The 16,767-nt window shown below is 49.0% G+C and overlaps 1 non-coding gene across 1 annotated transcript in view; it reads left to right on the top strand.

Annotated features, from left to right (window-relative positions):
* The first annotated feature begins 16,121 nt into the window (after nucleotides 1–16,121).
* The window catches only part of LOC125315768, a 3,313-nt gene continuing 2,667 nt past the window's right edge, over nucleotides 16,122–16,767 (top strand). Inside the window, exon 1 of the ribosomal RNA XR_007199056.1 lies at nucleotides 16,122–16,767. This exon is cut by the window's right edge and continues 2,667 nt beyond it. This is a non-coding gene — a ribosomal RNA (28S ribosomal RNA).

Genomic DNA, 16,767 nt, shown 5'->3' with positions numbered 1-16,767 from the left:
CTTTTCTTCCCCGCCATGTTTTTGGGATCTCGTATTGTGTTGGCTGGCCCTGGTTTTGGCCACTAGCCTGGTCCCTACTCGGTGTACTTTCTTTTTGATTGCTTGTATCCAGCCCTCGGTTCTGCCGCAGGTTACCATGACGTCCCGGTACCCCCGTATGTTTGCAATGATTGTGCCGCCCTGTTGTCTTTCTGTTCCTTTTGCTGCTTCCACCGATGATCCATCATGGGAGGGCCCTCAATTGTACACTCGGTTGATTGCCTCGGCTCCAGCACCTCCTGCACTTCGTCTTGCCTGGACAACATTCCACCGTTGATGATATTTACTGGTTGCTGCAACCGGGGCTTGCGGCTGCATTACTCGCTCCTTCGTCTACCTTCTGCCACCCTTTTCGGGTGCATTGGTGGTTCTGTTCCTCCACTTTTGCATTGGCGTTTGATGCCCCCTCGGGTGTTTCTTTGGCTGGACTATGGTGCTGAGTTACGTTGGTGCTAGGCGACCAGCTAACACTTCTGGGGCTTATTCTTCTCTCCAAGGCTACTGCTTTGATCGTGGATTTATATGCTTTTCGTGATGCCCTTACGCCACCTTATTTTGGAAGAGCACCTACTTCAACTATTGGCGGATTAGGTGCTGTGGCTGCCGGGTGGCTCCTTTGAACTCCCCCCTTTTTTTGTTGCTACTTGTCAGAATCGTTTTAGTATACGTTCTGTTGTTCCTTGTCCTTGCTCACATTGGCTGGTGCTGTCCGGTTCTCGGTTGTACTAAGTGTTAGCTTCAGTGGTTTCTTTACCCCGCTGCCCTGCTCCCTTCCTCTTTCTTGCGGGTGCTCCCCTCCCCTGCTTTGTTCTTTACGTTAGGCCACCTCCCTTGTGGCCCTTTTCCTATTCTTTCTTTCTTTGGCCGACTGTTTGGCCTTCTTTTTGTGTTTTTGCTCTCCCCCCCTCCCTCTTTCCTATTTGGAGCTGGTTTTTGTCCTTTTGTTTGCTGTTGTTAGGCACCACTGTTCTCTCGCCTATTGTTCCCCCTGTTGACCTCCACCGGCTGACTGGAGCAGCATCTTGGGTCTTCTCGGCTTCAACGTATTCTTCTTCAACACACCCGATGCTTCTGTGGTTCTCCTTTTGATCGGACACGTATCGCGATCAACCTCCTCGCGCTCCTACACCAAAGTTGCTGCTCACCCATCTCCCGAAGTTTGTTCGTAGCCCTCTTCTGCTGCTGTCGACATACTACTGCCTTGCCGTTGTCGCTCCATGCTGTGTATCGCTTTCATTTCGTGTTGGTCTGGACTTTAGGCTTTTGTTCGTTGTTTGCCATCTGTTTGGCTCTTCATTTCCGTGTTTTAGTTCCTTTGTTCACCGTTCTTCGGTTGTATTTTGCGGCCGGTTCACCGTTGAACTCCCTATGTCACTTGTTTTGCCGTATCGAGTTCATGGTTCTTGTGGCCGGCTTCCTTTGTATCTAGCATTGTGGTTGATCAATACACACTTACCTTACCAAACAAAAAAACAACTGCGAAAGCATGCGTGCCTCTCACGTGCGTCCGGGAATGCTCCCGTCGGTTCCTCGCCCGGTCACTGTTCACCCGCCGGACTCCTTGTGATTCCGGCTTACCACGGCAGCGATTGAAGCGGCGGTTTGGGGGGTTTCGATTGGCTCACCTAACACTACAAATCCTCCGAACGGCGGCCTCATTCGTGCTCTTTATTGTCTTCAATCGGGTCGCGAAGATTTCACGAGCTGTTCGTCCGAGTCTTGTTCACCCGACCGATTTCTTCGGTTCCTTGCCAATCCGATCGGTCGTTGCTGTTTGTATTTGGGGGGTATTGATCGGCTCTCCCAGCATTAAAAATCCTCTGAACGGCACCCCTAATCGTGGCTTCTACTGTCCTCATTCGGTTGCAAAGATCTCACGAGCTGTTCGTGCGTCTACTGTTCACCCGACCGAGGTTTTTGGTTGCCGACTAATCCCGACGCTCAATCCTGTGTTTGTTTGGGGGGTTTTGCTCGCATCTTATACTTCTTCAATCCCTTTGAACGGTTGATTCTGTTGAGCTCTTGGAGGTTTGTCCCGGTGTGCCCTCCTATACCCCGTCCGGCGATTTAGCGTGAGGGAAGTGGATTAGGCGCTTGTCCGGTGCAAACCCGAGTTGCAATACACTTGGGCCTCCCGTTTGCATGCTGGTAAGCTCTTCTCTACTTGCTGTCTTGCTGATTGTGAATTCGGTGGAGTTGTGCTGTAGTGGTTGAGTATTGACTGTGGAGATTCACCTGGCCGGAGTGTTGATTCACTTCTGTTCTTTGCTGCATTGCACTTGCTATTACCGTTGACTACCTCATTTTGGATCATTGCCTTGCTGCGCTAGTCTTGCTGTGATATTTTTAGTGGAGTATTGCTGGTGAGTGGTAGTTTTATCTGTGGAGAATCACCGTCTTGGAGTAGTGCTGGATGTTGATCGATTGCTGTGGAGTATTGCTTTGGTGTGGTGGTTCTACACTTAGTTGTCTGTTTGGTGTGGCTTTTCTTGCTTCATAATGGCTGCACGCTCGGTTGACCCTCAACCCCCCTTAGTCCACCCCTCCCACTCTGTATCCCCGGAAGACTTAATCCCCTCCACCTCCTTGAACCCCAGCCGACATCCCATGCACCGACCTCCGGTGCCCCTGCTGTAAATGTTGCTGATAAAGGCAAGTCTGTGGGCGTAGCTCCCGAGGTTCCCTTTTACCCGTCTGACCGAGGAGGTGCTGCACCCCGTGATCCCGGGAGAAGTCGTAGTAGAGGCAGGCTGCGTACCAACCTCTCTAGACCTCCTCTACAGCCCAAAGCTGTTCCTACAAATAACAGAGATCCATCTACCTCCCGGGTTACTGCAGACAGAAGCATCGATCGACCTAGGATTGTTCATTCCTTGCGGTAGAGACCAAGAACTTGGGCAAATGTTGCTAAAGAAGTAACCATCGGCTACACTCTCAAGCATGTTCCGCAACCCTTAGTAGATGGTGACCTCATCGTTGACATTCCTCGGGAGGTTGAGGCGGAGCAACATCCAATGTGGGGGAACTGCATTGTTGGACATTACATTGGTAGAAAGGTTTACTTTAAAGCGACCGAAGAAGCGGTTAGAAAGGCTTGGGGTGAATTCCTTATCGATGTTCGTCTCCATGAAGATGGGTTCTACTTTTTCAACATTCCGGATGAATCATTCGGGAGAAAGGTGTTGGAGAAGGGCCCGATATCCATCTTCAATAGCACAATGGTGCTACAACAATGGCATTCCGACTTGAAACTTATTAAAGGGATTCAGCAAAGCTTTCCTATATGGATTAAGCTACGGGGCATGCCATTCTCCCTATGGTCCTCCTCGGGACTAGGCTACATTGCGAGTGCTATTGGTAAGGCGCTTTTTGTTGATGAACAAACAGACTCCATGAAAAGAATCTCATATGCCCGTGTCTGCGTTGAGATTAAAGCAACCCATCCCCTTCCCGATGAGGTCAAGGTGAGATGGAAAGGAGAGCTGCTTAACATCATTGTGGAATATGAATGGAAGCCATTATCTTGCCCCACTTGTGGGGTCTTTGGGCACAAAGTGGGCTCGGCCGAACACCCCCGTGCTACTTCAACTCTCCCAAACCCCCCTCCTAAGCCTGTGAACACCAACCAATCTGATGGTGTTTGGAAGCAAGTTAGAGGGCGGGGTAGACGGCGCTTTAGTACGGGAATCGAACAGGTTGCTGATCCTGCTCCCGCACAAACCGAGCTGCGGACACAAGAAACCACCCCTATCTTGCCGAGACCCACTGGGGATGCACCACCTGCGAACACCCTGCTGCCTTTGCAGAATGTTGTACATGTCGCCGAGCCCCAACATCAGACTCAGCCACAACGGATGAATTTACCTCTAGATGTAGTGGTCGGAAACCCACTCGCTCCCAACCAGACTCAAGTAACTCCACAGAATCTGAGCCGGGGAACCACCTCGGCTTCTGCTTTGCCCTCTAACTTCCCAGCTGGAAATTTGGAACTCGGTGACACCATACCCTCCTCCCTAATTCCACCCGAAGGTAAATCTCCAACTTCCCCTACCGTAGTTGATGGAGCTGGATTTCGGGCCCCTTGTATGGTTGCTGCATTAGCCTTACTTTCACAACTGGACCACCCGGCTACTACCCTTTTCCTTCAAGCTGCTATGGACGCCTCTGCACGTACTCAAACAAACCTAGGCCAAATAGACAAATATGGGAGTGTTGCGACCCACTCCAAGGGTCTTTCGGTGCCTCCTCGTGGGCCGTCTCCCGGACAGACACATTCCACCATGCCGGTTACTACTAATGAGCACGGTAGAAGCTTATCTACATCCTCTTCTCGAACCTCCTCGGTTTGCTCTACTTGAGACAAAGAAGGGGCGTCGGATGGCAAGATTCCTACCGATGTGGAAGAGGATTTTCCCCTGCTGTCCCCACTACATACTAGATCCCGAGCAATGGTGTTTGCCCTTCCGAAAACACAAGAAACTATACCAATGGCTGAAGCCTTGGACGAGGCTCTTCAACATCAATTAAATGAAGACGATACTATCCTAGATGGTGATAATATCCCTAATTCCTCAAAGGCTAGCTCCCGAAAGCCTAGGAGGAGACCTAACAAGAAGAAATGGTAACTCTACCTCTTCCCCTCTGTACATATGTTTTTTGGAGTGTGGAATATTAGGGGACTGGTGGACCCCCTGCGTCAAGTCGAAGTCCGTTCCCCGGTCCGGAATCACCGTCTTGCTTGTATTGGTTTATTAGAGACAAAGGTAAAAACAAGTAGCTTCGCCGTCGTTTCTAATGGATTACTACCAGGTTGGAATTGGGTGGCCAACTACGATCACTCTTCCCTTGGCAGAATTTGGGTTGGTTGGGACCCCCATATCATTGATTTGACAGTCCTCTTGACTTCTGATCAACTAATTCATGTACGTCTATCTCTCATTGACTTCAACACTACTTGTCTCCTCTCGGTTCTTTATGGAGGACATACTTTTATCTCCCGTCGTTCTCTTTGGGCGGAAATACTTCAACTCGGTGAATGTAACTTCCCGTGGGTAGTTGCCGGCGACTTCAATGCCATTCGAGACCATACGGATAGAATGGGAGGCTCCAACAATTGGATTCCAGCTTTTGATGAGTTCGGAGAATGTCTTTCCCGGTCGGGATTGGATGACCTCGGATATGTGGAGCACAGATTCACATGGACTACATCCTCCGGCTCACTCCGAAAAACGAGAAAGATCGACCGGGTTCTAATAAATGAACACTGGACCCGTGCCTTCTCTTTCTCTGGGGCTACTTTCTTGCCTCCCGGGATCTCCGATCACACGCCTATGGTCGTTAAAATCCAGCTCCCTCCCAATTCCAAGAAACCCTTCAAATTCTACAACTTTTGGATTACTCATCCTTCTTTCAAGGAGATAGTCACTCGGGTTTGGGCTACCCCCCTCCTTGGCACTCCGATGTTTGTGGTTTGTACCAAGTTGAAGCTACTTAAGTTCCGGCTAAAACAACTTAACAGAAGCTCTTTCTCGGACATCTCGGAACGTCTTGAGCAAGCTAGGAAGGACCTTTCATTGACTCAAGAGGCCCTCGAACGTGACCTTACGAACCAGGGTTTGGTGGACCGTGAACAAGAACAACTCCGGGCCTTTGCAGCTCTTAGACTACGGGAGGAATCCTTCTTCAAACAAAAATCAAGGATTAAATGGCTCAAGGAGGGAGATCTCAACACAAGATATTTCCACCATTTTGTCAACAAAAGAAGGTTACATAACCGCATACTTTTTGTGGTAGGACCCGAAGGAACAACTCTTGTGGAACCCAACCAGGTCAAGGCACATATAGTCAACCACTATGACATACTTCTGAATACCGATACAGCACCTATTCGGCCGGAGGTTGCGGAGATACGGGCCTTCCTTTCCCGTACCCTATCTATGGATCAAGTGGAGTTTTTGTATAGGCCCGTCACCGAAGAGGAGATCCAAACCACTCTCTTCTCCCTAGCCAAAGGGAAGGCCCCGAGTCCCGATGGCTTCAACGTGGAATTTTTTATATCGACCTGGGATGTTGTTGGCCATTCCATCATATCCGCCATCATGGATTTCTTTACGAATGGCCGACTACTCAAGGAATTAAATGCAACCATTCTATCACTTGTTCCGAAATCTCCCAATGCCGTTGACATGAATGACTTTCGGCCCATCGCTTGTTGCAATACTATTTATAAATGCATAACCAAGTTGATGGCTAATAGAGTGGCTTCCCTCCTTCCTTCGCTTATTGGCTCTTCTCGGACAGCTTTTGTCAAAGGAAGGAAAATCGGTGACAACATTTTGATTGCCCAAGAACTTTTTGCGGACTTCCATCATCCTCAATATAGTTCAAGATGTGCTATCAAGGTTGACTTCCATAAAGCATATGACACGATCAATTGGGAGTTCCTTAAGCTCGTTCTTCAAACCTTCGGCTTCCCAAACTTCTTTATTCGCTTGATCATGGAGTGTGTCACTACACCCAAATTTTCTGTGGCTATCAATGGGGAGCTCCACGGTTTCTTTTCCAGCAAAAGAGGTATTAGACAAGGCGACCCCCTCTCTCCCTACCTCTTTACCTTAGTTATGGAAGTGTTATCCGGGATTTTACAAGACAAATCCTCTCGGCCTGAATTTAAACCATATTGGAGATGCAAACATCTAAAGCTCTCCCATCTTTTTTTCGCCGATGATGTCTTATTATTTTCCAAAGGCCATTTACCATCCATTGAGCTACTCAAGAATGGTTTGCACTTGTTCTCCTCTTGGTCGGGACCGAAACCAAACCATAACAAAAGTGAATTCTATGTTTCAAGTGTGTCTCCAACCGTACCTACGGATATCCAGCATGTTCTGAATTTTCGACAAGGGAAGTTACCTTTTCGTTACTTGGGAGTTCCAGTTATCTCTTCTAGACTTCGGAAGACGGATTGCAATATCCTAGTCAATGCTATTACGGCTAGAGCGCGTTCTTGGGCTCAACGATACCTCTCTTATGCCGGCCGTTTGCAACTGTTGAAATCGGTGTTACACTCCATCCATGTATATTGGGCGAGCGTCTTTCCTCTTCCCAAAGCTGTTTTGAACAAAATAGAGGTTATTCTGCGTCGGTTTTTGTGGAAAGGGCCCGATCTTGGAGTTGGAGGGGCCAAAGTTTCTTGGGCAAATATATGTTGTCCTAAAAAGGAAGGCGGTTTGGGGATACGTAGACTTATTGATTGCAATAAAGCCTTGATGTTGAAACACATTTGGTCTCTATTCACGGACAAGGAATCCCTTTGGTGTAAATGGATTCACTCAAATTTTCTACGAAAAGCCAACTTTTGGATTGTCACTCGACCTACTATTTCTTCTTGGTCTTGGAAGAAAATTTTAGATCTCCGCCACCAATTCTCCAAACATTTCAAATGGAGGGTGGGAAATGGGCATTCCATATCCTTCTGGTTCGATCATTGGCATGATAAAGGCCCCCTTCATACCTTCTTCACAGCAGGAGATATCTATAGGATCGGGATCCCCCGTACGACCACCGTCCGGGCTTTCTTCTCCTCCTCCTTCCCACCTTCTATTACACTTTCGGCAATGCAGCCTTGGTTGGATCCGATGCCTTTATTTATAGAGGGTAGGGAGGACACACTTAATCGGCTTAGCCATCATTCGGGACTCTTCTCTGTCTCCTCAGCCTGGGATCTCATGAGGCCGAAAGGCCGTCTCATTCATCGGCACTCTTTTATTTGGGACAAGGCATTTGCACCGAGGGATGCATTCATTATGTGGCTAGCCTCGTATGGTCGTCTTCCAACCCAAACTTTACTTCTTCAATATCGCCGGATTGTGGATGGTACATGCGCTTTCTGTCATAACACACCGGACTCGGTCGACCATCTCTTTTTTGGATGCCCTATCACTAGTCAACTAGCTGCCACTTGGGCCTCCAACTGTCTCTTGCATTGGCGGAATCGACCTTGGGACGACTTCATTAAATGGGCTAAGGAACACTTGGGTGGCTCCTCCTTCGCCCATAGGATTGCGAGATTCGCCTTGGGCTCCCTCTGTCACATTATCTAGACCACAAGGAATGATATTCTCTTTCGCCACAAACAACTATTTGCTCCGGCAATGTTATTTCACCTCACCAAACTTGTCAAGGACAAAGTTGTATCGCTAGGGCATATTCGTGATCACTCCCGCAATAGACGCATCCAGCATAATTGGGGACTGGTCGACAATATCTTTGATGCGCATTCATAGCAAAACTCCTGCTGCTGTGTCCATAGCCGATCGTTATAAGGGGCGGTTTGTGTTGGCCCTCCATATCTGGTGCGGGTATACTGTATGGAGTCTACTACCTCTGAATATGGTAATACTCCAGCTTTGACATCTGCTTCCAAGAGCAATTGTTAGGCTCTTCCATCTTGGAATGTATGGCTTCCCCTCCACTGCTTGCTGGTGGGTCTTTTTGCTGTCGGTTTCTCTTCCGTTGGCATCCTTTGGGCCTCCCTGGTGAATTCCCTAATGGTCCTTCCATGTATATAGTGCATGCTTGCCCACTACTCCAATGGCGTTCTCAACACTGGTTCTCCTGGGTCTCTACTGTTCTTGCATCAGGGGGATGTCCCATATGTTTTAGCACTTCTGGATTTCCATACCGGCTGCCATTTTGATTACATGTTTTCCATGCTACTATTCCCGGACATTCTGCTGTGGGGCGGATGCTAATCTGTCTATATTGTATTGAGCCGCCCGCTTTGATGCTGTTGGCTACTCACCGTGCACCTATGAAGATTGTCTCTTCTTGGACCTCATTTATTTCTATGGAGTAACCAGTTTGTCGAAGGATATACACGCTTCTTCGTGTTGCTCTCTTCTGCTACCCTATTGTGCAGGACCTTTGACCTCAACTGCTGCGAAGTTCGGGATACACATGCGTGCTTTTGATGCTGGACTCTATACTGATTGATGTATCCAAATGCTACAATCTGCCGCTATCTGTTTTGGCTAACCTGAAGGACTCTCATGGTGCTACACCCTGGGAGGTCTTAACAGCCCTTCCTGGTTATATAAGTATTGGCCACGATGATATGGCCACTGGGTTCCTCTGCTGGCTCCACTTTGTTGTTGTTCACACATACCTCTACTCACGTTGGCTCTTGTTAGAGGGTTGTTGTTGCTGTTTTCTAGCTCTGGCGCCCGCTTCACCGCTTTGCTCTGCCTTGAGATTTCTTTTCTCCTTCTCTTGCTTGTTCTTCTCCCTCTTTTCCCGTTGCTTTCTCTTCTCCCCCTGGCTATATGTTTGGCCTTCTCCTCTTGTTTTCTCTTTTCTTTTTCCTTTTAGTTCCCTCCTTTGTGGTGCCTCTCGGTCTTCGGTCCGTGGAGATGCTACCTGTTTCCTCTGCTTTTGCTGGTATTTGGGATCGTCTTGTCTCCACTGGTGTAACACGGTCGAGCTGTTGCTGCCTCTCCAGTGTGCTTTACCTACGGCTCCTGTTGTCTCCCCGGAGTTTTTTCTACCGCTGCTACCTTTTGTACCTGCTTCTTTTGTTGTTCTTTTGCTCTCCACTTGTGTTCCAGTTGGCTGCTAATGCCTGCTGTTCTCTCGCTGCAGTTGTACCCTTTGTTAGCTTCGGTGTTTGCTTTTCCCTTGCGCCGTTTGTTTGGCCGTCTTTTTTCTGTTTTCCTCTTCCCCCCTACCTTTCTCCCGTTTTTGCAGTAGGTTTGTTCCTTTTGGTTGCTGTCTTGTGGCGCTGCTGTTAGGTGCCTCACGACCTCCCCCGGTGCTGCTCTCGATCATTGCTGATGGTCCAACACCCTCGGTCTCTTTTCTGCAATGACTACTTCTTCTTCAACCGCGTGCTGCAGATGTGGCCCTCCTTCGCGTGCCGTGCTCACCTATCGTGCGCTCTTACAACGATCTGCTGTTGCTCTCCCCGCCGGTCTCAAGCTCAAGACCTTTTTGCTTTTGTCGAATTGCTGATGCACCATATGCGTCGGCCTTGCTACTTCCTGCTCTGTTCAGCTTATGTTTATTGCTGGTTTAGGCTGGTTGCCTTTGTTTTTTCAGCTTACCTTTGCTTATATGTTCTTGTCCATAGGTCCTTTGCTCGCCGTGTTTCGGTTGTATTTTGCGGCCGGTTCACCGTTGAACTCCCTATGTCACTTGTTGTGCCATATCGAGTTCATGGTTTTTGTGTCCGGTTTCTTTTGTACTTAGGTTTTTGGAAGATCAATACATTCTTACCTTACCAAAAAAAAAAAAAAAAACAAGCTGAAAGCATTCGCTAGTCACGCGCACGTGCCTCTCACGTGCGTCCGGGAATGCTCCCGTCGGTTGCTCGCCTGGTCATTGTTCACCCGCCGGACTCCTTGTGATTCCGGCTATCCACGGCAGCGATTGAAGCGGCGGTTTGGGGGTTTTGATCGGCTCACCTGGCACTACAAATCCTCCGAACGGCGGCCTCATTCGTGCTCTCTTCTGTCCTCAATCGGGTTGCGAAGGTTTCACGAGCTGTTCGTCCCGGGTCTGTTCACCCGACCGATTTCTTCAGTTCCCTGCCAATCCAGTCGGTCGTTGCTGTTTGTATTTGGGGGGTATTGATCGCCTCTGCGCGTACTTTAAATCCTCCGAACGGCACCCCTTATCGTGCCTTCTACTGTCCTCGATCGGTTGCAAAGATTTCACGAGCTGTTCGTTCGGCTACTTTTCACCCGATTGCGTTTTTCGATTGCCGACTAATCCCGACACTCAATGCTGTGTTTGTTTGGGGGGTTTTTGCTCGCATCTTCTACTTCTTCAATCCCCTTAAACGGTTGATTCTGTTGAGCTCTGAACTCTCCCATTCCTGCCTTGGAGGTTTGTCTCGGCGTGCCCTCCTCTACTCCGGCCGGTGATTTGGTGTGCGGGAAGTGGATTACGCGCTTGTTTGGTGCAAACCCGAGCTGCAATACACTTGGGCCTCCCGTTTGCAGGCTGGTAAGCTCTTCTCTACTTGCTGTGCTGCTGATTGTGAATTCGGTGGAGCTGTGCTGCGGTGGTCGATTGTTGACTGTGGAGATTCACCTTGCTGGAGTGTTGATTCACTTCTGTTATTTGCTGCATTACACTTGTCGTTACTGTTGACTACCTATTTTGGATCATTGTCTTGCTGCGCTAGTCTTGCTGTGATATTTTTAGTGGAACATTGCTGGGGAGTGGTAGTTTTGTCTGTGGAGAATCACCGTCTTGGAGTAGTGCTGGATGTTGATTAGTGCATGCTGTGGAGTATTGCTGGTGTGGTGGTTCTACACTTAGTTGTCTGTTTGGTGTGGCTTTTCTTGCTTCATAATGGCTGCACGCTCGGTTGATCCTCAACCCCCCTTGGTCAACCCCTCCCACTCTGTATCCCCGGAAGACTTAATCCCCTCCCCCCTCCCCGAACCCCACCCGATATCCCATGCACCGACCTCCGGTGCCCCTGCTGCAAATGCTGCGGATAAAGGCAAGTCTGTGGCTATAGCTCCCGAGGTTCCCTTTTACCCTGCCGACCGAGGAGATGCTGCACCCCGTGACCCCAGGAGAAGTCGTAGTAGAGGCGGGCTGCGTACCAGCCTCTCTAGACCTCCTCTCCAGCCTAGTGCTGTTCCTGCAAATAACGTAGATCCATCTACTTCCCGGGTTACTGCAGACAGAAGCATCGATCGACCTAGGATTGTTCCTTCCTTGCAGCAGAGACCAAGAACTTGGGCAAATGTCGCTAAAGTAGTAACCACTGGCTACAATCTTAAGCATGTTCCGCAACCCTTAGTAGATGGTGACCTCATCGTTGACATTCCTCGGGAGGTTGAGGCGGAGCAACATCCAATGTGGGGGAACTGCATTGTTGGACATTACATTGGTAGAAAGGTTTACTTTAAAGCGACCGAAGAAGCGGTTAGAAAGGCTTGGGGTGAATTCCTTATCGATGTTCGTCTCCATGAAGATGGGTTCTACTTTTTCAACATTCCGGATGAATCATTCGGGAGAAAGGTGTTGGAGAAGGGCCCGATATCCATCTTCAACAGCACAATGGTGCTACAACAATGGCATTCCGACTTGAAACTTATTAAAGGGATTCAACAAAGCTTTCCTATATGGATTAAGCTAAGGGGCGTGCCATTTTCCCCGTGGTCCTCCTCGGGACTAGGCTACATTGCTAGTGCTATTGGTAAGGCGCTCTTTGTTGATGAACAAACAGACTCCATGAAAAGAATCTCATATGCCCGTGTTTGCGTGGAGATTAAAGCAACCCATCCCCTTCCCGATGAGGTCAAAGTGAGATGGAAAGGAGAGCTGCTTAACAACATTGTGGAATATGAATGGAAGCCATTATCTTGCCCCACTTGTGGGGTTTTTGGGCATAAAGTGGGCTCGGCCGAACACCCCTGTGCTACCTCAACTCTCCCAAAACCCCCTCCTAAGCCTGTGAACACCAACCAATCTGATGGTGTTTGGAAGCAAGTTAGAGGGCGGGGTAGACGGCGCTTCAGTGCAGAATCAGAACAGGTTGCTGATCCCGCCCCTACACAAACCGAGCTGCGAACACAAGAAACCACCCCTATCTTGCCGAGACCCACTGGGGATGCACCACCTGCAGAACACCTACTGCCTTTGCGGAAGGCTGTACATGTTGCTGAGCCCCAACATCGGGCTCGGCCACAACGGATGAACTTACTTCTAGATGTAGCGGCTGGAAACCCACCTGCTCCCAACCAGGCTGAAGTAACTCCACAACAAGCGATCCAGGGGACCACCTCGGCTTCTGCATTGCCCTCTAACATCCCATCTGGAAATTTGGAACCCGGTGACACCATACCCTCCTCCCTAATTCCACCTGAAGGTAAATCTCCAACTCCCCCTGTTGTAGTTGATGGAGCTGGATTGCAGCCCCCTTGTATGGTTGCTGCATTAGCCTTACTTTCACAGCTGGACCACCCGGCTACTACCCTATTCCTTCAAGCTGCTATGGACGCCTCTGCACAGACTCAAACAAACCTAGCCCAAATAGACAAACATGGGCTTATTGCGACCCACTCCAAGGGTCTTTAGGTGCCTCATTAGGGGCAGTCTCACGGACAGACACATTCCACCATGCCGGTTACTACTAATGAGCACAGTAGAAGCTTATCTACATCCTCTTCTCGAACCTCCTCGGTTTGCTCTACTTCAGACAAAGAAGGGGCGTCGGATGGCAAGATTCCTACCGATGTGGAAGAGGATTTTCCCCTGCTATCCCCACCACATACTAGATCCCGAGCAATGGTGTTTGCCCTTCCGAAAACACAAGAAACTATACCAATGGCTGAAGCCTTGGATGAGGCTCTTCAACAGCAATTAAATGAAGACGATACTATCCAAGATGGTGATAATATTCCTAACTCCTCAAAGGCTAGCTCCCGAAAGCCTAGGAGGAGACCTAACAAGAAGAAATGGTAAATCCACCTCTTCCCCTCTGTACATATGTTTTTTGGAGTGTGGAATATTAGGGGATTGGTGGACCCCCTGCGTCAAGCTGAAGTCCGTTCCCTAGTCCGGAATCACCGTCTTGCTTGTATTGGTTTATTAGAGACAAAGGTAAAAACAAGTAGCTTCGCAATTGTTTCTAATGGATTACTACCGGGTTGGAATTGGGTGGCCAACTACGATCACTCTTCCCTTGGCAGAATTTGGGTTGGTTGGGACCCCCATATCATTGATTTGACGGTCCTCTTAACTTCCGATCAACTAATTCACGTACGTCTATCTCTCATCGACTTCAACACTACTTGTCTCCTCTCGGTTGTTTATGGAGGACATACTTTTATCTCCCGTCGTTCTCTTTGGGCGGAAATACTTCAACTCGGTGAATGTAACGCCCCGTGGGTAGTTGCCGGCGACTTCAATGCCATTCGAGACCATACGGATAGAATGGGAGGCTCCAACAATTGGATTCCAGCTTTTGATGAGTTTGGAGAATGTCTTTCCCGGTCGGGATTGGATGACCTCGGATATGTGGGGCACAGATTCACATGGACTACATCCTCCGGCTCACTCCGGAAACAGCGAAAGATCGATCGTGTTCTAATAAATGAACACTGGACCCGTGCCTTCTCTTTCTCTGAGGCTACTTTCTTGCCTCCCGAGATCTCCGATCACACGCCTATGGTCGTTAAAATCCAGCTCCCTCCCAATTCCAAGAAACCCTTCAAATTCTACAACTTTTGGATTACTCATCCTTCTTTCAAGGAGATAGTCACTCGGGTTTGGACTACCCCTCTCCTTGGCACTCCGATGTTTGTGGTTTGTACCAAGCTGAAGCTACTTAAGTTCCGGCTAAAACAACTTAACAGGAGCTCTTTCTCGAACATCTCGAAACGTCTTGAGCAAGTTAGGAATGACCTTTCGTTGACTCAAGAGGCCCTCGAACGTGACCCTACGAACCAGGAATTGGTGGACCGTGAACAAGAACAACTCCGGGCCTTTGCAGCTCTTAGACTACGGGAGGAATCCTTCTTCAAACAAAAATCAAGAATTAAATGGCTCAAGGAGGGAGATCTGAACACAAGATATTTCCACCATTTTGTCAACAAAAGAAGGCTACATAACCGCATACTTTCTGTGGTAGGACCCGAAGGAACAATTCTTGTGGAACCCAACCAGGTCAAGGCACATATAGTCAACCACTATGACATACTTCTGAATACCGATCCAGAACCTATTCGGCCGGAGGTTGCGGAGGAACGGGCCTTCCTTTCCCGTACCCTATCTATGGATCAAGTGGAGTTTTTGTATAGGCCCGTCATCGAAGAGGAGATCCAAACCACTCTCTTCTCCCTAGCCAAAGGGAAGGCCCCGGGTCCCGATGGCTTCAACGTGGAATTTTTTATATCGACCTGGGATGTTGTTGGCCATTCCATCATCTCCGCCATCATGGATTTTTTTAGGAATGGCCGACTACTCAAGGAACTAAATGCAACCATTCTATCACTTGTTCCGAAATCTCCCAATGCCGTTGACATGAATGACTTTCGGCCCATCGCTTGTTGCAATACTATTTATAAATGCATAACCAAGTTCATGGCTAATAGAGTGGCTTCTCTCCTTCCTTCGCTTATTGGCTCTTCTCGGACAGCTTTTGTCAAAGGAAGGAAAATCGGTGACAACATTTTGATTGCCCAAGAACTTTTTGCGGACTTCCATCATCCTCAATATAGTTCAAGATGTGCTATCAAGGTTGATTTCCATAAAGCATATGACACGATCAATTGGGAGTTCCTTAAGCTAGTTCTCCAAGCCTTCGGCTTCCCAAACTTCTTCATTTGCTTGATCATGGAGTGTGTCACTACACCCAAATTTTTTGTGGCTATCAATGGGGAGCTCCACGGTTTCTTTTCCAGCAAAAGAGGTATTAGACAAGGCGACCCCCTCTCTCCCTACCTCTTTACCTTAGTTATGGAAGTGTTATCCGGGATTTTACAAGACAAATCCTCTCGGCCTGAATTTAAACCATATTGGAGATGCAAACATCTAAAGCTCTCCCATCTTTTCTTCGCCGATGATGTCTTATTATTTTCCGAAGGCCATTTACCATCCATTGAGCTACTCAAGAGTGGTTTGCACTTGTTCTCCTCTTGGTCGGGACTAAAACCAAACCATAACAAAAGTGAATTCTATGTTTCAAGTGAGTCCCCAACCGTACCTACGGATATCCAGCATGTTCTGAATTTTCGACAAGGGAAGCTACCTTTTCGTTACTTGGGAGTTCCAGTCATCTCTTCTAGACTTCGGAAGACGGATTGCAATATCCTAGTCAATGCTATTACGGCTAGAGCGCGTTCTTGGGCTCAACGATACCTCTCTTATGCCGGCCGTTTGCAACTTTTGAAATCGGTGTTACACTCCATTCATGTATATTGGGCGAGCGTCTTCCCTCTTCCCAAAGCTGTTTTGAACAAAATAGAGGTTATTCTGCGTCGGTTTTTGTGGAAAGGGCCCGATCTTGGAGTTGGAGGGGCCAAAGTGTCTTGGGCGAATATATGTTGTCCTAAAAAGGAAGGCGGTTTGGGGATACGTAGACTTATTGATTGTAATAAAGCCCAGCATGAGAATCGAGCGCCCTCGGCATTCGAATTGTAGTGCGGAGAAGCGTCCTCGGCGACGGACCGGGCCCAAGTTCCCCGGAAGGGGGCGCCAGAGAGGGTGAGAGCCCCGTCGTGTCCGGACCCTGTCGCACCACGAGGCACTGTCGGCGAGTCGGGTTGTTTGGGAATGCAGCCCTAATCGGGCGGTAAATTCCGTCCAAGGCTAAATATGGGCGAGAGACCGATAGCAAACAAGTACCGCGAGGGAAAGATGAAAAGGACTTTGAAAAGAGAGTCAAAGAGTGCTTGAAATTGTCGGGAGGGAAGCGGATGGGGGCCGGCGATGTGCCTCGGTCGGATGTGGAACGGCGATGAGCCGGTCTCGCGATCGACTCGAGGCATGGACCGATGCGGATTGCGGTGGCGGCCCAAGCCCGGGCCTTTGATACGTCCGTGGAAACATCGCCACCTGCGATTGTGGAATTTAGCACGCGCCTCGGCGTGCCTCGGCATCTGCGTGCTCCGGGCATCGGCTAGTGGGCTCCCCATTCGGCCCGTCTTGAAACACGGACCAAGGAGTCCGACATGTGTGCGAGTCAATGGATGGCAAACCCGTAAGGCG

The sequence above is a fragment of the Rhodamnia argentea genome, chromosome 6 (genome assembly GCF_020921035.1).
Source record: "Rhodamnia argentea isolate NSW1041297 chromosome 6, ASM2092103v1, whole genome shotgun sequence".
Taxonomy (NCBI): Eukaryota; Viridiplantae; Streptophyta; class Magnoliopsida; order Myrtales; family Myrtaceae; genus Rhodamnia; species Rhodamnia argentea.
This window is presented reverse-complemented; position numbering and strand designations above follow the sequence as displayed.